Source organism: Macaca mulatta, chromosome 12, assembly GCF_049350105.2.
Source record: "Macaca mulatta isolate MMU2019108-1 chromosome 12, T2T-MMU8v2.0, whole genome shotgun sequence".
Lineage (NCBI taxonomy): Eukaryota > Metazoa > Chordata > Mammalia > Primates > Cercopithecidae > Macaca > Macaca mulatta.
The window spans coordinates 100,542,714-100,568,788 of NC_133417.1; the positions used below are offsets into that span (position 1 = coordinate 100,542,714).

General features: G+C 40.8%; 1 pseudogene; it reads right to left on the reverse strand.

The window, feature by feature from the left end:
- On the reverse strand, positions 1–1,373 carry LOC100428203 (adenosylhomocysteinase pseudogene; annotated as a pseudogene).
- Positions 1,374–26,075: the final 24,702 nt, after the last annotated feature.

The following is a 26,075-nucleotide window of genomic DNA, read 5'->3' on the forward strand; positions in this document are numbered from 1 at the left end:
GTGACCAGCTTCAGGGTGCCAATGGGGGACACTGACAAACCAATCACAAAGCTGGTGCCATTTGCTCTTGGGCAGGAGAGGTGAGGCCCAGGTAAGAGCGGCAGCTGGAAAGTGAAGGGCAGACCTGGCTCTCAGTAGCGGTAGGGATCAGACTCAAAGGGGCAGTCACGGGACATGCCCAGGTACAGGGCCTGCTTCTCAGTCAGCTTGGTCAGTTTCTCATTCAGCTTGCTCCAGTGGGCTTCAAGCACTGCTTCATCCAGCTTCTTGGGCCCAAAGTGAACCCTAATGGGGTACTTGTCTGGGTGAGTCCACAGCTCAATCTGTGCCATCACCTGGTTGGTGAGGGAGTTATTCATCAAAGAGCTGGGGTGGCCCATAACACAACCCAGGTTGACCAGCCGGCCCTCAGCCAGCAGGATGATGCAGCACCCATTCTTTAACCAGGAACAGTCCACCTGGGCTTGACGTTCATCTTCCCGACAGCGTTCTTGCTGAGCCACTTGACGTCAATCTCCATGTCAAAGTGCCAGTGTTACCATGATGGCATCATCCTTCATCTGCTTAAAGTGCCAATCGAGGATGCTGTCATTACAGCCTGTGGTGGCGACAAAGATGTCCTCCTGACAGGCCTTGTCCATGGTTGTCACCTCATAGCCCTCCATGGCAGCCTGCAGTGCACTGATGGGGTCAATCTCAGTGACAATGATGCGGGCCCCAAAACCCCTGAGGGCCTGGGCACAGTCCTTACCCACATTGTCATAGCCCACTATCACTACTACCTTGCTGGCAGTCACCACATCTGTGGCCTGCATGATGCCATCTGTGAGGGACGCTGGCTTGCTCTTGGTGACAAAACTGTTCACATTGATGACAGGCACCTTCAAGATCCCATTGGCCATCATCTTGTGTAAGTCGTGGACCCCAGTCGGGGTCTCTTGGGAGATGCCTCGATGCCCAACAGGAGCTGTGGGAACTTGGTGTGGAGGAATGACATTGAGGGGCCCGTCCTTTTAGTTTGCTGCCTGCTGGATGCACCACTGCTACTCCTAGTCTGTTTCTCCCTTCCAGGCGTACACTGGAATGCCAGCCTTGGCAATGGCAGTGCCGCATGGTCCTGGGTGGAGAACAGGTTGCCGCTGGACCACTGCCCCTCAGCAGCCGGGGAGATGAGGGTCTCAATGAGGACGGCGGTCTCCACAGTCCGTGTGCAGACGGCCAGCGATGCGGGTGCCTTTCAGTGGTTTGGAGGTCGAGTACAACTCCTACCCGCACATCAGGTCCAGCATCTCATCCTCTGCAGTGTCCAGGGTCTTGTGTCCCCAGGCAGCCAGATCCGTATCAGTGACTTTGCAGGGCAGTTTGTCAGACATGCTGGAGGCACTTCTGCATGGAGTGAGGGACACAGGCGAAGGGAGCCAGGCCTCTGACTAGGGACAGACATGGCACAGGCTGCGCCGGGCAGAGCAGTTTAGGTTTTTATATAATTTCTCATAAGTAAACAGTTCATAAATTGATACTTTTGATTCATTTACAATATCAGTCAGGTCAGAGAATTAGGGAGTAGATAAAAAATATGGATACACACATATATATATATATATTTTTTGAGACAGGGTCTGGTTCTGTTGCCCAAGCAGGAGTTCAGTGGCACAATCTTGGCTCACTGCAGCCTCAACTCAAGCAATCCTCCTACCTCAGCCTCCCAAGTAGCTGGAACTACAGGCATGCCACCACACCGGGCTAGTTTTTGTATTTTTTGTAGAGGGTTTACCAGAAGTAGATACATAATTTTTAAAAACCCTTTATAAACTAAATATATAATGTGACCATGATAATTCATTAAGTTCACAAGACACTCAATGCCTAGATCATTTTATCATTAGAAATTACGGCCAGGTGTGGTGGTTCACGACTGTAATCCCAGCACTTTGGGAGGCCACGTCTGAGAGGATCACTTGAGTTCAGGAGTTCAAGACCAGCCTGGGCAACAGAGTGAGACCTCTTCTCTATTAATTTTAAAGAACAAAAAAATTAAAATTAAAAAAATTAATGTTTAAATTAATTTTAACTGGATCTCAGCAAGTCCAGTTTTAGATGATGAGAGTTATTCTGTATTTTAATTATAGTACCACTCATTAGTTAATAAATTCATTTTCCTCTTTGTTAAATAGAGATAATAGCCCCTACTTCATACGAGTGTTTGGAAGTTTAGAATGATATAACACATGTGAAATGCTTAGTGCAATGTCTGGTGTCTTACTAGTGTACAGTAAGCCTGCTATAAAATTACTAGTTTTAGGCCAGGCACAGTGGCTGATGCCTGTAATCTCAGCACTTTGGGAGGCCGAGGCAGGTGGATCACCCAAGGTAAGGGGTTCAAGACTAGCCTGGCCAACATGGTGAAACCCCATCTCTACAAAAATTAGCCAGGTATGGTGGCACATCCCTGTAGTCCCAGCTACTCGGGAGGCTGAGGCAGGAGAATTGCTTGAACCCGGGAGGCAGAGGTTGCAGTGAGCCGAGATCGTGCCATCGCACTCCACCCTGGGCAACAGAGAAAGACTCCATCTCAAAAAAATAAATAAATGAAATGACCAGTTGCGATAGTGTTACTGATGATAGTAATGATGATGCCTGTTCTACAAGGGTTCTAAACTTCCTCCAGAGGTTTCTAGTTTTACCTAAACTAAAAGGTAAGCCCCACCCTCCCCACCTCTCTTGTTCTCCCTGAGAATGCAATTTTCTTTTTTTTTTTTTTTTTTTTTTTTGAGAGGAGTCTTGCTCTGTCGCCGAGAGTGGAGTGCAGTGGCCGGATCTCGGCTCACTGCAAGCTCCACCTCCCGGGTTTGCGCCATTCTCCTGCCTCAGCCTCCCGAGTAGCTGGGACTACAGGCACCCGCCACCTCGCCTGGCTATTTTTTTGTATTTTTTACTAGAGACGGGGTTTCACCGGGTTAGCCAGGATGGTCTCGATCTCCTGACCTCGTGATCCGCCCGTCTCGGCCTCCCAAAGTGCTGGGATTACAGGCTTGAGCCACCGCGCCCGGCCGAGAATGCAATTTTCTTTTTTTTTTTTTTTTTTTTTTGAGACGGAGTCTGGCTGTGTCGCCCAGGCTGGAGTGCAGTGGCTGGATCTCAGCTCACTGCAAGCTCTGCCTCCCGGGTTTTTACGCCATTCTCCTGCTTCAGCCTCCCGAGTAGCCGGGACTACAGGCGCCCGCCACCTCGCCCGGCTAGTTTTTTGTAGTTTTTAGTAGAGACGGGGTTTCACCTTGTTAGCCAGGATGGTCTCGAACTCCTGACCTCGTGATCCACCCGTCTCGGCCTCCCAAAGTGCTGGGATTACAGGCTTGAGCCACCGCGCCCGGCCGAGAATGCAATTTTCATACAGAAATGACATGCTAGAATTCCAGCGTCCTGCAGAATTACAGGATGTCTACAGGACGCTGGAATTCTAACTTTATTCCTCAGTAACTCTTTCTTACTTACAATAGTTTTTTTTTGTTTTTTTTTGTTTTTGTTTTTTTTTTTTTTTTTTTTGAGACAGTCTTGCTCTGTCGCCCAGGCTGGAGTGCAGTGGCTCAATCTCGGCTCACAGAAAGCTCTGCCTCCCGGGTTAACGCCATTCTCCTGCCTCAGCCTCCCTAGTAGCTGGGACTACAGGCGCCCGCCAGCAGGCCCGGCTTATTATTATTATTATTATTTGTATTTTTAGTAGAGACGAGGTTTCACCGTGGTTGGCCAGGATGGTCTCGATCTCCTGACCTTGTGATCCGCCCGCCTCGGCCTCCCAAAGTGCTGGGATTACAGGCGTGAGCCACCGCGCCCGGCATACTTACAGTAGTTCTAACATTGTTCCTCAGTAATTCTTACTTAAGGTGTGTGTAGACTTGAAGAATGACAAAGCCATCCTTGGCTTGGTGCGGTAGCTCATGCCTGTAATCCCAGCACTTTGGGAGGCTGAGACGAGCAGATCACTTGAGGTCAGAAGTTTGGGACCAGCCTGGCCAACATAGTGAAACCTTGTCTCTACTAAAAGTACAAAAATTAGCCGGGAGTGACAGGGGCCTGTAGTGCCAGCTACTTGGGAGGTTGAGACAGGAGAATCGCTTGAACCCGGGAGGCGGAGGTTGCAAGTAGGCGCCACTGCACTTTAGCCTGGGCAGCAGAGTGAGGCTCAGTAAAAATTAAAAAGAAAAGAAAAGAAAAAGCCACCCTTGAATTATTTGGAAGCTGCTTCTGAAGAGAGAGAACTCACAAAGTCAGCACTGTTTTTTATTTGACATTTGCTCATTTTGCAGTGAAAACTGCACAGCAAAGTCCTTAGAATCATCACTTCAAAGGTGTAAGTTTTAACATCAGTTATATCTCAAGTGTAAAATTTGGCCCTACAGAGTTTGATAAAATTGTAAAATGCAGTTTGGATGTTTAGGGACAAATTATCTGTGCTAAGAAACACAGAGAGAATTAACAAGCTATAAAAATTACAATAGCTAGAAATTTGCAGTAGATTAGGATTTGATGGGGATCCATGGTGATGTTAATTAGGAACAGCAAGCCCCTCCCACAAGCTCATCACAGGAATACTTTAGATTGAGGCAGGCTCGGACCATTTTGACCTTTGATCCTATCTCTTCCTACGAAGACAGAGGGAGATTTATTTAAGGGAAAGCAACACTGGTATTCTTCTTTGGACCTAGAGCACCTTGAAGAGCTGTTGCCAGGGTAAGTCTTCTTATGCTCCACCCACCCTGGGTTTAAGGCGTATCATTACTGGGTTTAAGGCCGGGGAAAGGATATTTAGTGCCTCTCTGACGTGACTGTGTATTTCTGTACTATTTAAGCACTTGAACCTGATGTTGTGGGGCTGGCACCCAACCAAGATTCAAGGATGGTAGAGTGCTTCTGGTGTATTAATGAACTATTTTGTTGAAGATGCAAATTTCTACAGAATGGAAACTGATAATCCAAAGAAAAATTTTGTCAACTTTGAATCTAAGATTCATGTACCTTGTCCACATTCTGTCATCCAACCTCCTTTCTCGTTAGCAGAGAAATAAATCTAGGAATGACTAAATCTAGTAACAAAATTAGTGTTTGGCACATAGAAAACTAAATTACAGATATTAATATATACACAGGAGATCATTTATTTTAAGCTTAAATTATTAGATCTATGTTTTTAAAAGCAATTCAATGTGAGATGAAACAAAACTGAGGTGACTGATTTCTTTGCCATCTCTAAGCGATGTGGTGTTCCGTCTAATAGCTTATGAGTCAGTAGTGTGGTCCACATAATTTAATTGTGAGAAATCAAGTAAGACAAAGACTATAGATTTGATTTGTTCCTCTCAATGTTGCTTTCAATTATGAGGGTCTAGATTCTAGGATCATGAAGAATATTGGATATATGACACAATTCTCAGGCAACATTATTTGAGGCAATAAACAAAAGTGCAAAAATCTTGTGTCTGTTTTAACTTTCCTGATAAACTTTTTTTTTTTTATTTTGAAACACAGTCGCTGTGTCATCCAGGCTGGAGTGCAGTGGCACAATCTTGGCTCACTGCAACCTCAGCGTACCAGGTTCAAGCAATTCTTGTGCCTCAGCCTCCCAAGTAGCTGAGACTGTAGGCACACACCACCATGCCTGGCTAATTTTTGTATTTTTATTACAGATGGGGTTTCACCATGTTTATCAGACTGGTCTTGAACTCCTGGCCTCCCTCAAGTGATCCGTCCGCCTCAGCCTCCCAAAGTGCTGGGATTACAGGCAACTTTACATAAACTTTTGAATTCAGAGAAAAAGGAAACAATAACAAAAACATTTTAGCTCCTTCTGTGTGAAATATATAATTTTGACACAGATAGTAGTGCATATGTCTATGCTGATGGTTCATAACATCACAGTAATTTGCACAGTGGATGATACACTAAAGTCCTTTGGTTAGCAGCTTATAAATAGTTTGAGGCTTGTGTGAGGCTTGTGTGTAATTCTGTAAAAAAAAAAAAAAGCAATTTAATCAAGAAAGATTTTCAGGCTGATAAGAAAATGGAACTAGTAAAATATTAAATCAGTAAAATGCATAAAATCGTAATGAAAAAGATATACTGCTAGCATGACCTCATGTCTTTAAAGTGATCATTAAATCCCAAATACCTAAATTATGTGATGAAGGAATATATTCAGAAAAATTAAGGGTTAAACTGAACACTAAAAATTTTTCTAGGCCAGGAGCAGTGGCTCACACCTGTAGCCCCAGCACTTAGGGAGGCCAAGGAGGCTGGATCGCTTGAGCTCAGGAGTTCAAAACCAGCTTGGGTAACCTGGTGAAACCCAGGCTCTACAGAAAGAAAAAAAAAAATTAGCTGGATGTGGTGGTGTAGGCCTGTAGTCCTACTTGGGAACCTGAGGCAGAAGGATCACTTGAGCCCAGGAAGCCGAGGTTGCAGTGAGCCGTGATCATACCACTGCACTCCAGCCTGAACAGCAGAGCCAAAACCTGTCTCAAAAAAAAATTTTTTTCTACTCTAAACGAGTCCTTTAGAAGCACTGATTCAAACTGCAAAACCCTTTTATGAAATGGTGAAACAGAATAATATTACATGAATGTAAAAGGACGTTAGGGAGGACAAGAGATGATGAAAATAAATGCAGATAAATTTCCATACAATGTAAAGTATGCACATTAAAACTTTTAAAAAGCATGTGCAGTTTTCACAGTGCTAGCCTTAAAAGTTGAAGAATCAAAGGTAATACAAAGAGAAGTTGTATAATACAGAGACAAAGCTGTGGTCATTAAATAGTACTTAATACCTTCTGGGAATCTTGCATTGAACACTGAAAATGGGTAAAAAATGTTCAAATCCTGGTTTATATTATATATCCTCCACTGGAATTGCTTTGTAGTCTTAAAAAAAAAGTTAATATGTTGCACCTTGAGATTAGCTGTGGCAAGGGTATAATTTTAAAAATAAAAGAAAATTACTTACAGGCCCAGACAGTTCTGTAGGCATTTTAGGTCAGTGCCAACTTTTAAGTATACTGGGAGGTGTCCAGTCCCTGGGATAGAAGCACAGATTCCAGGCTATTGGAATGGCTGAAGTGTGAATTAACTCTGTTGGTGCAAACTCTCTTCCAGCCCAAAATATTCTCAGCTCCCCAAAGCAGCAGGCCTATCCCAAGTTTAGATTTCTGAAAACTTCTCTCTTGTAAAGTATGTTATTTATACTTCTTGTTGAATGCCTTGAAAATTAAAAAAAAAAAAACAAAAAACAAACAAACAAAAAAACAGAAAACTAACAAAAAAGTATGTTATTTATTTATTTTTAATTATTAAAACAAATTTTTTTTTGAGAGAGTCTCCCTCTGTCTCCCAGGCTGGAATACAATGGCATAATCTCAGCTCACTGCAACCTCTGCCTCTAGGGTTCAAGAGATTCTCATGCTTCAGCCTCCCAAATAGCTGGGACCACAGGTGCACATCACCATGCCCTGCTAATTTTTTTGTATTTTTAATAGAGACGGGGTTTCGCTATGCTGACCAGGCTGGTCTTGAACTCCTGACCTCAGGTGATCCACTTGCCTCAGCCTCCCAAAGTGCTAGGATTACAGGAGTGAGCTACCATGCCCGGCCCTAAAGTATGTTATTTAGAAGGGCAAAACCTCTGGAAGAAATAATATTCTGGAAACGAAGGTCAAGAGTAGCGTTAGAGAAATTCTGGTGATTATTTATCCATTCACTGAAACAAATCGATGAAATGAGCACACTAAGTAAAACTGTGACACATCAGTACTGTAAAACTGGAAGAGTTTTGTTTTGTTTTTCTTCTGTTGTCATGGGTGATGGTGGTGGTGGTTGCATTTTTTGTCTTTGATTCAATCTTCAGGTAGTTTGTCATACAATAATTTTAATAATTAAAAAATAAATTTCAGATTATCCTTTTTTTTTTTTTTTTTTTTGAGACAATGTCTCACTCTGTCACCCAGGCTGGAGTGCAGTGGCGCGATCTCTGTTCACTGCAACCTCCACCTCCCCAGTTCAAGCAATTCTCCAGACTCAGCCTCTCCAAGTAGCTGGAATTACAGGCATGCATATCCACCTCGGCCTCTCAAAGTGCTGGGATTACAGGCATGAACCACCACGCCCGACCCAGTTTCAGATTGTCTTTATTTGACATACTATATATAGCCAAGTAGATATTTCTCAATCTTGTCTAAAACCTGTGCTGATCTAGTCTTAAATTCTCTTCTTAACCTCACACTGAGGCTTCGGCCATTAGATTATCCACTCAAGTCTCAGTTGCCTTTTTCCTTAGGATGCGATTCACATGCACCTCAGAGACCTGGAATGCCCACCTCTCAGCTTCCTTTCTCTTTGCTAATCCTCTTCAACTCTGTTTTCCATCCCCAACCTCCCATATTCCTCTTTTCTGATTACCACAAACTGTAGAACTTCTCGTTTCTCAACGTCCAACACCGAAATGTTCATGGTTTAGGAAACTGTATCCAGAAATAAAGCTGTATGTAGTAGAATTTCTCATAAGGGTACCTCAGGTAGGCAAAGCATTACTTTGTATAAGTAAATAATCCATCATTTGCTGTGAAACTCTAAGATTGAGGTTTCAAGAACTGAAGAGAGGGCTAGGTGAGCCTCAGACACAGCACTCACTACGCACAGGGCCTGAAGGGTAACAATGACCTGTAATGTCAGGCCGCTGTCAGCAGGTCCCTGATTGCAGCTGTAATACTTGCAGACCAAGAGGTATTTTGTGTCGTTTGAATCTCTAAATTTCAAAAACTACTATATGCCCCTATAAAATGGAATATTTGCAGGCTGCCCAGACCTTATAGTGTGTAGTACTTAATTCTAAAAGCCTTTCAACGGAGCCAACATTAGCATTTTATTATTTTTTTCTTATGAAAATAATAAATTAAGGCTAAACCCTGGCTTAGAGATGAACTATTTCTGGCTCACTATCCTTTGGCCAAATGCCTTAACCACTCAGCACACTTTTAGGTGTGCCAACTAAAGAGTTGGCACATCAAGGGATGGGAGAAGGGAGAAGGGCATGACTTTGCTTTTGTCTGGAAACCTGGTTTGTGTACAAATAAAACCAAAGGAAACCAATAGTGTTTGTAAATAAGGGTATATTCTGGAATTGTGTAGGAGAAAGATGAAAGCCTCTTAGATGTCAAGGAACCCTTGAACAGAAACCCTGGCACCAAAGGCTGTGCATAAGGAGTAACGGTTCAGAGTAAAGGGAAGCTTGGCAACCTACCAAACCAGCACAGTTTCTCCTTATTTTTCCTATACTTTAGACATGCAAGTGGGATAGTGTCTCTTGTGCAACTGCTAAGAGGAAGTGACCTTTGGATCGAAGGAAGTAGAAAGATTAAATCAGAAAGAATCAAGGTTCAGAGTCTGCAAAGCCATAAGCCCTCTATTTGGGCCAGCAAGGTCAGTCTCTTTTATTTTTTGTTTTGAGACAGGGTCTCACTCTGTCACCAAGGCTGGAGTACGGTGGTGCAGTCACAGCTCATTGTAGCCTCAACATCCTCGGCTCAAGTGATCCTCCCAGCTTAGCCTCCCAGCTCAGCCTCTCGCATAGCTGAGAACACAGGTGCGCTCCACCATGCCTGGCTAATTGTTTTATTTTTATTTTTTTTTATTGATTGATTGATTTTTTTGAGACAGAGTCTCACTCTTGTTGCCCAGGCTGGCATGCAATGGTGCGATCTCAGCTTACCGCAACCTCCACCTCCCGGTTCAAGTGCTTCTCCTGTCTCAGCCTCTCAAGTAGCTGGGATTACAGGCACACGCCACCATGCCCGGCTAATTTTGTATTTTTAGTGGAGGTGGGGGTTTCTCCATGTTGGTCAGGCTGGTCTGGAACTCCCGACCTCAGGTGATCTGCCCGTGTCAGTCTCCCAGAAGGCTGGAATTACAGGCGTGAGCCTTTATCCCAGCCTTTATTTTCATTTTTTTGTGGAGATGGGGTCTCACTGTGTTGCCCATGCTGGTCTCCAACTCCTAGGCTTGTGCCTCCACCCAAAGTGCTGGGATTATAGACATAAGCCACTATACTTGGATAGGCTTTATTCTAGCTCTGCTATGCTTTGCCTTGCTTCCTTTAGCCACTAAAGTCTTGTGGAAAAGCAATGTATATCGTCAGATTCCAAATTCTTCTCAAGTTAAGACAGCGACTTTCTGGAGTTAATGGGTTGTGCCTTCATTTGTAAATCCTTGAAGGTAGGGTGCCCAATATTGTAAAACATAACTCTAGATTTAACTTACTCATCCATTGGGTTAAAATTAAAAGTATTTAATACCAAAAATTCAAAAGCCAAGTCAAAACTATCTTTTAAAGCAAAATGCGGACTCCAGTATTTTGGCAAAGTTTCTTTCCTTGATTGTAGTCATTTCAAGGAGAGAGAGGTTAACCTCTTCCCCTAATCTCACCTCTTCAAAGAAAAGAAAAAAAGAAAAGAAGAAAAAAAAGAAAAGAAAAGAAAAGAAAAAAAAAAGAAAAGAAAAGAAGTTGAAGCAGAAAAATTAGCGCTGATCTCATGTTAGGATTCAAAGGGCAGGATGGGGCTGTGTAATGTAGTGATGGAAATAAGATAAAACCCTTGTTACTGTTTTCCAGAAGCTAATCTGAAGGTTGCCATGGTAACTCACCAGGGTACAAGACTCTTGTGAGCTTTAGGGAACAATTTTGGGATACATTCTTGAAAGAGAATATCAATTGCTTTCATCAAATGGGTGAGAAGTGGGGCACAGTGGCGCACATCTGTAGTACCACCTAATCTGAAGGCTGAGGCAGAAGGATAGATTGAGCCCAGGGGTTCGAGACCAGCCCAGAAAACATAGCGAGATCCTGTCTCTCTCTTACACACACACACACACACACACAAACATACACACACACACACACACACGAGTAACAGAAGAGTCTTTTGGAAGTGGATCAAAACTGATTTAAGATTTTGGTTCCAATTTTTGAAAAAGTACATGTCTTGCGAGAAAAACAACAGAAAAAAGCCAACTGGTAAGTCTTGCCAAGTCTGTAGGGGAATTCTCACACCAAATTGCAGGGCTAAAAGAAAGAACCTAAAAGTCAAAAGCAATTGGAGCTATTTGGTAATTTAAATATGTACTTTCTGTAAGAATTGAAGCTATCTGCTATTAGCTTCTTTGTTGTCCTCTTGGTATTACTTATAGAAGACTCCAATTCAGTGCATTTGATCCTACTGTTTTCCTACATTCGTTTTCATTCTGAAGTCATTGTTTCTATACATATTAATTGCTTTATACTTCTTTTTCCCTTTTACAGAAAAGCTAAATGTAAAAAAGGTGTCATTGCAGCAGTTTACCAGGAACAATTATTCCTGGTAGAAACTATTTAACTAAATTCATAGGACCCTGCAACTAGATTTTTACCTTCCTTTTAATTTTATTTGAGTATGGTATTATCAGCTTGCCTCTTTGGCTTTTCATATTAAAGTACCACATTTCCCTGTAAGCATAAGAATCTGTACAAACAGGCTTTTTTTTTTTTTTTTTAGCTTTTCTAGAAAATTTGGGGGGAAATGTGGAATAGAATGCAAAATTCACAACATTTGAGACAAAACATAGAACTTGAAGGAAATTTTATATTTGCGGCAGGCCGGTTTCATGACAACTATACCCTCTTAGACTTCCCTATGATTCTCACGATTAGTACTTTATGGAAAATTATTAAAAGCCACAGTTCAAACAGTCTCCTGGGGATTCCTGAGGACCAATACAAACAGTGCAATACACTGCAATATGAAAACCCCAAATTACTATTTAATTATTTAGACTTAGTTTATGACATTTTGATTGGTTTTCTTTCTTTCTCTCTTTCTTTCTCTCTCTCTCTCTCTTTCTTTCTTTCTGTCTGTCTGTCTCTCTGTCTGTCTTTCTTTCCTCTGTCTCTCTCTCTCTCTTTCTTTCTTCTTTTTTTATAGCAATTACAGGGTGGAGTATAGATTAGTGTGATTCTAAGTCAAACATCAGCAAACTACTTCCCACATACCAAATCAGGTCCATCGCCTGTTTTTCTACAACTTGCAAGCTAACAATGTTTTGTATACTTTTCAGTGGTTGAAGAAAATCAAAAGATATTTTATGACATATAAAAATTATATGGAATTTGAGTTTTAGCTATAAGTACAGTTTTATTGGAACACAGCCTTATTCATTTGTCTACACATTGTCTAGGACTGCTTGTGTGACAAGGGCAGAGTTGCGTAGGTGCCACAGAGACCATATGGCTGGCAAAGCCTAAATATTTATTACCTGGGGTGGGCGCAGTGGCTCATGCCTGTAATCCCAGCACTTTGGGAGGCCAAGGAGGGCAGATCACCTGAGGTCAGGAGTTCAAGATCACCCTGGCCAACATGGTGAAACCCCATCTCTACTAAACATACAAAAAATTAGCTGGGCATGGTGGCAGGTGCCTGTAATCCCAGCTACTCAGGAGGCTGAGGCAGGAGAATTGCTTGAACCTGAGAAGCAGAGTTTGCAGTGAGCTGAGATCATGCCATCGTACTCTAGCCTGGACAACAAAGAGTTAAACTCCATCTTTTAAAAAAAAAAAAAAAAAATATATATATATATATATATATATATAGCTTTTTCTCTAAAGGATCAGGCTGACCCTTTAGAGAAAAAGCTAGCCAACCTCTTATCTAAATCATTATTTCCACTATTGATTGTCAAGTTACAGCCTGAGTTGTCTAAAGATAAAACATTAATCAAATTACATTAATACTCCACTAAGGAAAGCTATTCTTATGCAAGTTCATTGTCCTGATATAGAAACTGAAAGGGTAGAGACCAGAGTTGGTAGGTTTGACAAGAAGGAAGATAAGATACTGAAAGAGAAAACAAGAGTAATCTCTTCCAAAAACAATGGAAAACTTTCCAGTGATATTTGCTGATAGGTGTCCTTTTTCATATCAGAAACCAAAATGCCTTATTTTCCACAATATGTAAACTCTAAAGACACTGTCACTTAATTAGCGATTTTCTTTCAGAAGAATTAATGATCAGTATGTGCAAGTTCAAGTTCTGACCTTATTTGTCAAACTGTCTGAGGTTGAATGTTCTGGGAAAATGACAAAAGGAAGGAAGCATTTAGATATGTGTCTCCTGAGACTTAATTCATCTTTGATTAACTGAAGAAGCCATAAGAATATCTTTCTGGGTAAATAATAACCAGCTTCCTTTAAACAGAGGAAAGGTACTCTTTTGAATTAAAAATCTAGTTGTAATTCTAATTTAGCCAAGTTTATTATCTCACTATTAAGAGCCTAAAGAGTGCAGTACTTTTTCTTGGGTCCTAGGAAATCTTTAAAACAAACAAACAAACAAAACAGAACAATTGAATTTACAATTGTACCACAGCTTTATCGGAGTGCTTTTCAATTATCTCGCTGATGCACATAGTGGGTGATGTTGATAGGGGGTAAATGCTTGCTTGGGTGTGCCCAAGATTATACACAATTCCAGGAATCCCTAGTTGTATTGAAATCCCTCATTTCACACTCATAATTGTAGAATGCAAATGAATATAAGGAAAGCTATGAATCCACCCTTGTGTATGTATTAAATAAACTTCAAACATTTATGCCAATTTTACAACTTGTGAACAACAAATTACTTGACATGTCTCGTATTTTCTTCAAATTTGGTTTTGAGGTGTCTGTCTGGAGAATGACTATAAATTCTAGCCCTGCCCTGATGGGGCTTCACGGAAGGTGGTTGTGGATGCTTACAGTGTGCTTTTCACAGGATACTTCTTTATGATAGTGGACAGCCTAATGTCTAAGTGTCCAACCTCTGACCAGCTGTCCCTCTCACAGGAAACTTGTTTATATTGGCAGACAAACTTGTGGCTCTCATCTGACCTGTGTCCTGTTTAATCCTACAAGAAAGCCAATCTCTAGGAGAGCTCTGACCAGGAAAGAAGTTAGGTTCAGCTGTATCAGTCAGGTGAGACACAGAGAAGAACATTTAACAAAACACATGAAATAAAAGCAGTTTATTACTTACAGGTCCCAGAGATAAGAGGGCTGCATGCCTGGAAGGGGAAATGCAAAGTGGCGGCCCATCCAGGACACACATGCTTGATGGCGAGCAAGAGAGAGGGAGAAAGAAAGCCATGTGGGCTAAAGCCTTTATTGGGGTCCAGGGTGTTACCTGAGCAGGTTTCCAGTGGGGCGTTCTAATTGGCGAGTCTAGAGCAAGCAGGCACGAGTTCAATGGAGGCACTTGTGGACTAAGATGGTCTCTGAGGCATATCTGTGAAGTCCATGCAGGGTGTGGGGTCAGTGGGGTGAGTCAAGTAGATTGTATTTTGCTCTACCATAGGGAGGTGGACAGCAAGAGGCTGATAAGACATCTGGATCAAGCACACTGAGGAACTAGGAAGAGACAGAGAACCGAAAACTGTCAAGGATGAGGAAGCCCTGCTTCTGGTATGAGAAAACCCAACTTAAACTCAAAATGGGTGTCAAGGCAACATGAAATTATAAGAATGTGCTATAACCTCACACAAATTAGTCACAACAACTCAGCTGAACGCAAATGATGACCTTAGAACACATTTAAGTTCAGCAATGTAGCTTAGCCAAAATATTGGATGGCTTGGTTCTTCAGCCCCTTTGAAGCATTCTTTGGGCAATAACTTTGGTAACGGTGGAGTTAGTTGATGGCTTCAGCGTCAGCGTCACAGTTGTTTGGTGAGATGAGGCTCCTGGTAGTGAGTTTAACGGTCTCTTATGGCTCTGCATTTGGCTCCACCTCTTGCACACATAACCCCTTTGAAATCCGTTGCCCACAAGTGCTGTGGGCTGTTCAGTCCCACTGGATGCAGATACAGGTAAAGGATCGATCTTCATCTCTGTGCCATTCCCCACAAGCTGCCAATGCTTTCCAGAAATCTCACTTGCCTCACAAACTGCTGAGGGAAATATTTCATTGCATCAGAATTACTTACTTCTGTGCACACTCTGTAGCGTTTTCAAGAATGTGCTCATTTTCATTAGGCTTGAACGATGTTTTTCCAAGGTTGTACCGTCTCAGAATCTTTTGCCCTTAAATATTTAAGACAGCAGGTACTTCAGGAATGAGCATCTATCAGAATCATTTAGTATGAAAAATCATTCAATACATGGTGCCTTTGTTTAACAAGTTACAGAAATAGAAGGAAAAGTTATAGTACGATGGGCGCAGATTACAAAGATATCTGCTTTTAAAGAGAAAATGAAATGTCCTAAGTCAACACACTGGGCTTCTCAATTTCTTCTGTCTTTTACAATAGCTTCATCAGACATGAGTAGCGGAACTGACCAGCAGATCAATGGGAGCAGTACCAAGCAGCAGTAAAGTAGTACAAGGCAAGTCAGGGTAATTGTTGCAAATCTGCAAAGAGTCTTCATTCCCCAGAGAGTTAAAAGTCTAATTGCCAAAGAGAGGAATGCAGCTGTCATTTTGAAATGGAAGAACTACCCCTCAACTATTAATATGGTGGCTGGAAGTGTGTTCTGCAGAAGCTAGGGAGTCTCTCTGAATATAGGGCTTGTTGCAAAAACTGAGATTTAATTACTGTCACATCTCTAGATACTAAATTCTTACAATATAGAACCCAATTTCTGGAAATGGCCTACACTATTTGGCAGCCACAAATCCAACAGTAAGGCTGCCCACAGAGCCCTGTCTATCTGGTTGGATTTTTTCTCTATTTCTGCCTCCTAATTAGGAGATTAAAGCTTTTTTCCCCTCTTGATTTATATATGTCTTTCTTTTTTACTTTTGAACAATATCATTTCTCTTGGTTTATTTTTCTGATTCTCTTAAGTGTTTTTACCAATCAATAAAGCCTTTCAATTTGTTCCTTTTTTTTTGTTTGCTTCTTCCATTTTATTTTTTTGTGACTATGTTACTTCAATTTTAAACATGAATATGCTGCTGCTTTCAAACATCCTCTTTCGAAAGAAATGATAGGATTTTATAGATTTTCTTAGCAAGTGAGAAATCGATTTAGCAACATGTTGCAAACAAATTTTACCCTTAATTAGACTGAAGGTTTTGGTCATGTATATAGCTTCTATTTTTTTTTCAAATTGTATTATTATGATCCATTTTCTGATTCATTAATTTCTACTCTTCATCCTTTTTCATCCTTCTGTTTACCTTAAGTTTAATTTGTTCTAGTTGCTTAATGTGAAAGCTTAGTGCATTCATTTTAAACCTTTCTTCTCTTCTAAAATATGCATTTAGTGTTATAAATTTCTCACCAAACACTGCTTTGGCAGCATACCATAACTTTTTTTTTTTTTTTTGAGATGTGGTCTTGCTGTATCACCTACTCTGGAGTGCAGTGGTGTGATCACGGCTCACCGCAGCCATGATTTCCCAGGTGTAACTGATCCTCCTACCTCCATCTCCCAAGTAGCTGGGACTACAGGCTTCTGCCACCACGCCCAGCTCATTTTTATATTTTTTGTAGAGATGGAGTTTCACTATGTTGCCCAGGTTTGTCTTGAACTCCTGGGCTCAAGTGAGCCACCCACCTCAGCCTCCAAAAGTGCTAGGATTACAGGTGTAAACGACCACACCAGGCCCAATATGTTGTATTTGAAATTTGTACTCACATCGAAGTATTTTCTTCTTATTACCATGTGCTACTTAGAAGTACATTGCTTAATTCAAATATCTGAGGATTTTCCATGCATCTTGAAAATTATTGATACCTTGTTTCTGTGGAGAAGGAAAGAATTCTTATCCACTGCTAGGTTCATAGCTGAGACCCCTATAACAAAAGACATTAACAGCCAGGTGTGTTGGCAAGGCAGAGGATCCCTTGAGCCCAGGAGTTCGAAACCAGCCTGGGCTATATAGTGAGACCCTGTCCCTACAAAAAATAAAAAAATTAGCCAGGCATGGTGGTGCGTGCTGACAGTCCCAGCTACTCAGGAAGCCGAGGTGGGAGGATTGCTTGAGCCCAAGAGGTCAAGGCTGCAGTGAACCAAGATTGTACCAGTGCACTCCAGCCTGGGTGACAGAGGGAGACCCCGTCACCAAAAAGTAAAATAAAATAAAAGACATTAACGAGAACAGCATACACATTCATTTAATATAAGTGTTGGGTGACATGAGTACATTCATTAGAGAAACAAGGAAACAGGGAAACCTGTATATTTTCATGCTTAGGTTTGATGAAAAGTGAACAGTGGTGGGAAAATATGATTGGAGGACAAAAGGAGTATGAACTAATATTAATAAACTAGGAGAACTTAGCAAGAGAGGGCGCTTGTAAAGAGAATCTTATGACCTGCCTCAGAGGGGAAGAGCGACCGGAAGAGAAGGCTTCATGCTTCTGCTGTTTTCTCAAATGTCAAGGTACCATATTTTGGGCTAACATGTCTTGAACCCTATAATTTCCTTCTGTTATGGCCAGGAACATCTTTTTAAAATTTTCAATTCCTACAAATTTATTGATGTATGTTTAAGTCCAAAATTTGATGTAACTTCTTGAATGTTCCATTTATACTGAAAAAAATGTGAGTTATTATTTTTGGATGGAGTGTTCTATGTATGTCATCTAGTTCAAGTTGTTTGATGGTATTGATACAGTTTGTTCATTGCTGTATCCCAAGTACCTAGAACTGTAGGTTCTTTGCAAATATCTGTTGTGTGAATGAATGAATGAATGATCTATATTATGGCGATGATTTTCATTTTCACCCTCGCCCAGAGTTCTAAAGATTAGGCTGGTTGAAGAATAACTGGAATCTAACTAGTGTATCTACACTAGCACCCAAGCAATTGCATATGAGTATTAAGCTGAAAGGCCATGTAGGTTGCATTTCTAGGTCTATCACCGCAGCATTTACTGTATTTCTGATTATTTAAACTTCAAGAGATTGCTGCCTTTCAATACTGTTCTAAAAGAAAATATACCAGAGAAAAATACCTCAAATCTATATATGGCAAGTCAGTACAAATTTGATTTCATGGTAAACAGCTGAGGATGGGTAGGGACTGAGACCAGAAAAAAACAAAAAAAGCAAAAAGAGAGAGATGGCGGTGATTTTTTTTTTTTTTCACTTTAAGTTCTGGGATACATGTGCAGAACGTGCAAGTTTGTTAGATAGGTATACACGTGCCATGGTGCTTTGCTGCACCTATCAACCCGTCATCTGGGTTTTAAGCCCTGCATGCATCAGGAATTTGTCCTAATGCTCTCCCTCCCTTTACCCTCCACCCACTGACAGGCCCTGTTGTATAATGTTCCCCTCCCTGTGTCCATGTGTTCTCATTGTTCAATTCCCACTTATGAGTGAGAACATGTGGTGTTTGGTTTTCTGTTCCTGTGTTAGTTTGCTGAGAATGATCATTTCTAGCTTCATCCATGTCCCTGCAAAGGACAGGATCTCATTCTTTTTTATGGCTGCATGGCCCTGAAATTTTTATATCGTAAGTACATCTTGAATGATTGTACATTTCTTATTGCACTCTCTCTTTACAAAACTTTTGTTTCTTTGCATAACTCTTTGCAAGAGAGCTATCAGCCATGTTTGTAGCCCAGGAATAAAAATGGTAGTACTTGCAAGAGAGATTATCAGTCTTTTTAGAATAGTCTCACCATCCCCCCACACAGTCATATTTCATGTTTATTTCTTTTTAAAATTCAGGCAAATAAAATTAGTTTTATTCTGAGATTTTTACAACACCCTTGAAATTACTATATATTAGCTTGCTAGGAAAACCAGGATTTCTGGATTGAGATTGTGACTAATTTAGAAATTTAAAATGTATTAACTAGAGTTACAATTTTTACAGTCTTCAAATGTGGTGGGAGGGTTATATTTTTTCTTTTTTTTTTTTCTTTCCTTTTCTTTCTTCTTTTTTTTTTTTTTTGAGACAGAATCTCGCTCTTATCGCCCAGGCTGGAGTGCAGTGGCGCGATCTCAGCTCACTGCAACCTCCACCTCCCAGGTTCAAACGATTCTCCTCCTCAACCTCCTGAGTAGCCAGAATTACAGGCATGTGCCACCACACCCAGCTAATTTTTGTATTTTGGGTAGAGGTGGGTTTCACTATGTTGGTCAGGCTGGTCTCAAATTCCTGACCTCAGATGATCCACCCACCTCGGCCTCCCAAAGTGCTGGGATTACAGGTGTGAGCCACTGCACCTGGCCAGGGTTATATTTTTCTTAATTGGTGCATCAAAATTAATCCATGTCAAGTTTGCACACTATCGATGTCCAGCTCTGCTGTCATTTCACTTCTCTAAGAGACTAATACCTTCTTCTTCTTTATCTTTCTTAACTTCCTCCAAGGAAACCTTGCTAGAAATCAAGTCTGGCCAGTTTTGCTAGTTCTTGCCTTAAGTATAAGTGCTATCTTTAAAATCATAGAATCCTGCATGCTAGTCTGAGATGTTTTTAATTAGGCCAAAACATGTCTTAGCCTGAGAATGTATCTGCATAATTCTAGGTTTTAATATATAAGACAGCTAGCCAAGAGAATACTATATGTGGATTTTTGTTGTTAAACCTATTGAAACTAACTTAACTTGATTCTCTGTAAAAATCTTTCCCCTACCTCCTGAAATCTTTTAATTAGATACTGCTCTGAGTATGCCAACAATCGCTTGACATTCTGTTGTTTTTAGCTCATGGTTACCTACATTTCTCTCCTATTTCTTCTCTTGTTACTCCCACCACTTACTACAACCCCAAAGAGCTTCTTTGTGCCTTGTTTTATGTAATCAGGAAGAATGACTCTGCTCTGGTATGAAGGAGAATCATTCCAAATCTAACAAGAACCGTTCAGTTTTCAGAACCTGAGAAGGAGACCATTAGTCACAGTTTTGAGGGCCATCACTGCCAGAGGCCTCTTGCAGTATCCCTTGCTGAAAGAAGGAAGGGCTTGTGTGAGGACTCAGGCAAGGGGGTGCCCAGGTTGCCCTTCCCTTGGCCAGATGTGCCCACACTGTGCCACTGAGCTAGAAAGCCAGCACAGACTCTCTGTCTTCCTTAAGATGCCAAGAGGAGGAAACACACACTTTTCCTGAAAAAAAAAAAAAGGTGGGGGTGGTGGGTTATAGGCCAAGTGCAGTGGCTCATGCCTGTAATCCCAGCACTCTGGGAGGCCGAGGCAGGCAGATCGCCAGAGGTCAGGAATTTGAGACCAGCCTGGCCAACATGGTAAAACCCTGTCTCTACTAAAAATACAAAAATTTGCTGAGTGTGCTGGTGGGAGCCTGTAATCCCAGGTACTTGGGAGGCGGAGGCAGGAGAATTGCTTGAGCCTGAGAGGCGGAGGTTGCAGTGAGCCGAGATCGTGCCATTGCACTCCAGCCTGGGCAACAAGAGCGAGACTCTGTCTCAAAAAAAAAAAAAAAAAAAAATGGGTTGTAAATCATGGTGCAAGTCTATAGTACTATGGGTTCTCTATAACTCCTGTACTTAGGTATTATGTTGGGTTGTCCTGGGAGGACACTTCAGTGCCAGTCTTTTTTTTTTTTTTGCGATGGAGTCTAGCTCTGTCTCCCAGGCTGGAGTGCAATGGCGCGATCTCGGCTCACTGCAACATCCACCTCCCAAGTTCAAGTGATTCTCCTGCCTCTTAGCCTCCCGAGTAGCTGGGATTACCCACCACACCCAGCTAATTTTTGTATTTTGGGTAGAAACGGGGTTTCACCGTGTTGACCAGGCTGGTCTTGAACCCCTGACCTCGAGTGATCCACCAGCCTTAGCCTCCCAAAGTATTGGGATTACAGGTATGAGCCACTGCACCTGGTCTGCCAGCCTTCTTTTGAAAACCTTTAACTTAGCCAGGCATCGTGGCTTATGCCTGTAATCCCTGTGCTCAAGCACTTTGGGAGGTTGACCCCAGGAGTTCAAGACCAGCCTGAGCAACATAGTGAAACCTCATCTGTTAAAGAAATGTAAAACCTGTCACTGGTTTCTGAGTATGCTTTTATTTTGAGGATGTCCAGGGCCACTGGCCAGCTCTACCTGTGTGAAGTAGAAAAAGCCACCCTTCCCCATAGGCAGGGGAATACAGTCTCATGCCAGGGCACTTGGCTTGTCTGGCGTGCTTACGTAGTAACAGCCAGCGCAAGTGTGTGTGTGGCTGCCTGGTGGCTATATCGGTGAGTGTGGCTGCAGGGTCACTATAGTTTAGGAAATAGTTTGTCCTTGATGCCTCTTGATATTACTTCCAGACAATGATAGCCAGGGAGTGCAAGGAAGTTACAGAGAGATAAGGCTGGTGATTATCACAAATTCTTCAGAGAAAGGCAATAATGGGTGGAGAAAAACAAAGGCTGCTCTGATCTTTGGTGTGTCTCAGCTTAAATTTCCCTTCCTCACAGAGATCTTCTTTTGTCAACCCCCCTAGAGTGAAATGCTGGGTTTTTTTGTCTTCTTACAAGTGACACTTACTTGTATTTGTGTGGTTATCTTATTTATTAACTATCTTTTCAAATATTTCTGTGAGGTGGTTACCAATATATCCCCAACCCGTAGCTAACTACTTGACATGGAGTTGGCACTTACTAGACATTTGTCAAATGAAGAAATGTCTTTAGCAGCGTCTGGCCATGGCAAGGCAGGGAATATGAAGGGAATCTAAAATCACAAGAAGACAGAGGACGCATGACAGCCCTTGTTCAGAGGGATGCAGTCTATTTGGTTTCTCGTGCCACAGGCTTTCTTCAATCCTGTCACCTTTTTGCAGATAGGAGTTGGCGGGCAGTTGATGTTTCATTGTTTGTTTTTAGCTACCATCCACTGAGAATGTCAGGCACTGTGCTAAGGACTTCATTTACATACATTAAGTCATCCAACCTGCACAACAAGTACTCTGTGAAGTATGTTTAATTATTATCCTATTTTACAAATAAAGAAACAGACTTGGAAGGTATGGCAGGGGTGGGGGTTTGTGTGTGTGGTTATGTAACTAACACAATAAATGGCAATGCTAAGACTCAAACCCAGATCTATCTAACCCCAAATGATGCACTCTTATCTCTTCAGGTCTTGTTTACTTTGTAAAATATGTGCTTTGGTTTCAGATCCTGAATTAATGCATTCTTAAACATTATATTGCCTTCACTTTGAACAAAGTGATATGAGGCAAGAGATTCATAATGCAAATGCCTATGACCAACTTGCTTACCCTGCATCTAATGGCCCATCTACATTTGGTCTTTCTGGATTGTGACCTAATCTAGTAAGTCTTGGCCTCCATATTCATTTCCTTATTTTGCTCCCTTCATTGGTGCTCACTCCCCATATTTCAGGCAAAGAGCCACTGCACAGTGACTACAGCCCCCAGACAGATGTAGGCTGTTTTTGTAGGCTGTTTCTTACCCTAAGCCAGGAACATGGGGGTCTGGTTATGTAGTTCAACAGGGAACAATGCTTAGTCTTCCAAGTTGAGGAGTTTCGCTTTTTTTCACTTTAGAATTTAACTGGCCAGGCGTGGTGGCTCACACCTGTAATTCCAGCACTTTGAGAGGCTGAGACGAGTGGATTGCTTGAGGTCAGGAGTTCTAGACCAGCCTGGGCAACATGGCAAAACCTTGTCTCTACAAACAATATAAAAATTAGCTGAGCCTGGTGGCACCTGTAGTCCCAGCTACTGGGGAGGCTGAGGTAGGAGGATCACCTGAGCCTGGGGAGGTTAAGTCTGCAGTGGACCATGATTGTGCTACTGCACTGTAGCCTGGGTCACAGAGTGAGACCCTGTCTCAAAATATATATTCTCTCTCTCTCTATATATATACTCTATATATATACTATATATATACTCTATATATACACACACACACATATGTTTATATATTATACATATATATATTCTGCAATGAACATGGGAATGCAGATACTTCTTTTACATATTGATTTCATTTTCTTTGACTATGCACCCACCCATTAGTGGGATTGCTGAATCATATGGTAATTCTAGTTTCAGTTTTTTGAGGAACCTCTATACTGTTTTCCATCGTGGCTGTATTCATTTACATTTCCACTATCAGCACAGCAGCATTCCCTTTTCACCACACCCTTGCCAACACTTATAATCTTTCGTCTCTGATAATAGCAATTCTAAAACATGTGAGGTGATATATTATTGTGGTTTTAATTTTCATTTCCCTGAGGTTTAATGATGCTGAGTATTTTTTTATGTATCTGTTGGCCATCTGCTTGTTTTCTTTTGATAAATATGTATTTTGGTCCTTTTGCTGTTTTTTTGATTGGGTTAATTGTTTTCTTGCTACTGAGTTGTTTGAGTTAGGAGGTGGTATCTGATATCATTTCAATTAAGAATCCTTCCAGACCATACCCTCCTTGAAGGTGCCACATACAATTGTATCAGGCTTCAGTGGTTTCTCTTTTGGGCATTACTTCTCTCTCATCCACCCTTTCATCCTAGTTTCCTTGCCAAAAGAAGAAAGAAATGGGAAGAAAAACACTTTTCTTTGTCTTCAAATGCAAAATGTACTTTTTGTCCTAGGGCCAATAAGGTCAACAAAGTAAGCATGAAATATTATACTCAGGGTAGGAGCATAATGCATGCTATGAGAAAGTGATACAAACCCTGCAAGATTTCAAAGGGATCTTTCACTGGGAGAAAAAGAAAAAAGTTGAGGTTGGGTGGGTGGGAATATGATTTAAAGAAGAGGAAAAGCCAGACTGTGTGTTGGGTGCGTTGCCAGTTTGCTATAGTCATGGTGTTGTAAAACAAATCAGTCCATAAGACCTTGTTTTATTTATTTAATCAAGTAATCACAGTGTCTCTGAAACTGTTAGATGCAAGCACAGAAATAGAAGTATTTATGAAGTCAGACTTGCAATTGCCAGGAAGTAGTAAAGAATGCCAATGTATTCTCTGCTACCTGTGTAAGTCCTAAGGGAAAGATGAGCTCATGAATGCATATATAGAGATTATTACAAGGTTGAATTAAAATACATTAAATATAGAAGTGGGTATAATCCCCTGAGGATATTCAACATAAAAAGAACAGCTGAAGAACAACCTGAAGCTTTAAAAGTAGGGGAATCTAAGATCCTCACTGGCTGGAGAAAACAGTTACTACACACCCTTCCAGGAAAACACTTTATATAAAGTTTGGTGTTTGAAAGCCTTAGCTGATCTAAGTGAATACAAATTTAAGAGAAGGGACTTGCTTTATCCTTCTATTTGTGGTCTCCACAGCCCCTGGACCTGAGAGGCTTCAATAATTGTTACCTGAGTTGGATTGAATTGAAATAAAGAAGCAAAGATCCTACATCATCTATTGAAATCTTTAAAGGGTAAGTTTCTTTTCTTTTTTTTTTTTTTAAACCATTTGTTAAATGGTATAGTATATACTATTGGTTAAATAGTTGGACATTTCTTTTAGTATTTGATTTTTGGGTAACAATGTCTTCACTCATCCTGGAGTCAGTGCAAAGAGTGACAGACATGCCCTCCATCCACACACCAGAAGTGTCATATTTAGGGAGTGTGCCATTCAGTAAATCTTTGGTGTGTTACTAAATTGACATCAACAGGGGACTCAATGGGGACCAAAAGTAAATTTTAAAGACCTTAAAACAGAATGAAGTGGCTACCAGTTAAAAGGAAGAAATATGTAGATTCACACACAGGAATAGAAAAAGAAAATGTGACTTAAAACTGAGAGAATGCTGAGACAATGACTAGCATTAAAAATGAAGAATCGGGAACAAGAAGGAAATTTATGTGCCCAAACAGACTGGTTTAAGAAGCATAATGTGGAGCAAAGGCTGTATGCAAAAGTAAGTCAAAATGATTGAAAAGAGATGGCCCCTCTCCAAATTTAGCCAACATAAGACATTCCTTTTGATAGAAATGACCACTCTAAAAAATGTTGAAAGGAGAATCACAAAAGTAAACAATAAGAAAAAACATTTTAGAATAATGGAGGAAAAAAATTACAGTGCATAGGTATACATTATTAAAATTTCAGGAATGTCTATTTACTGTAATAACATATCATGAACAAAATAATGAAGACAAGGTCTTGAAAGAAAGAAATACTGGATGTTGTTTTTCTTTTTCTTATAATCTCTGGACCTAACCAAACATATATGGATGGAGGTTAACTGCTTATGAGTACATTTAGAATCACAACCAAACTCATCCTTAGATAATTCTGAAGCACAAATACAACCACCACAAACTTGAAAACCTGGATAATTCTACCGGAAAGTCAAATGAGCCTTCATTATTGAAAGCAGGCATTTTCATTCTATGAAATAATTTAAAATTCTGAGTTACTTACCCTCAGGCAAACTGAGAATTTTAATAGTAAGAAGAAAATAACAAAGCACACCACCTTGGAAATCTGCATATCTTTAACTACAAAGAATCATTGACAATACAGAAACAAAAGGCCTAGGCACAGTTCTTTGAGTGACAAATTATGATTTAATTTAAAAGTAAATAGACTAATTTCAGACTATAATTTTCATGAAAAAATAAAGCACCAAGAATTTAAATCTTTTTCAGAACTTTTCTTCCACACAAAGAAAATAAAATCAGGGAGAAGCCCAGTAAAGAAAGTTTTTAGTCAGCTTTTGGATTTTTTGGTGTAAAGAACTGGTTATGAGGGTATAAATTTACTAACAGCTGGATTTTAGTCTGCTCATTTAGGTTTCATTTTGTATAAGCAGAACATCTTGTATTTGCAGGTTTTTGTTTTTTGTTTGTTTTTCAAGTGATTCTGTATTTAGGATCAGTTAGGCCATGAAAGGCTTTATTCTTGCTTTCTTGTTAATTGTGAAATAACAAACATTAACCAATTTGCCCTTAGGCTAAAGACAAGCAAATGTAATTCCGTACCCAGCTTTAAAAATTCTTTTGGTTATGTTATCATTTGGCATTCTAACTATCCTTTTCACTGACTTTACTTTTTACTGCATCGTCTTAAATGTGTAAATTTTATTTTTTTGCATGTTTGAATCCATATTGACAGTGATGTAGATGCTTATACAT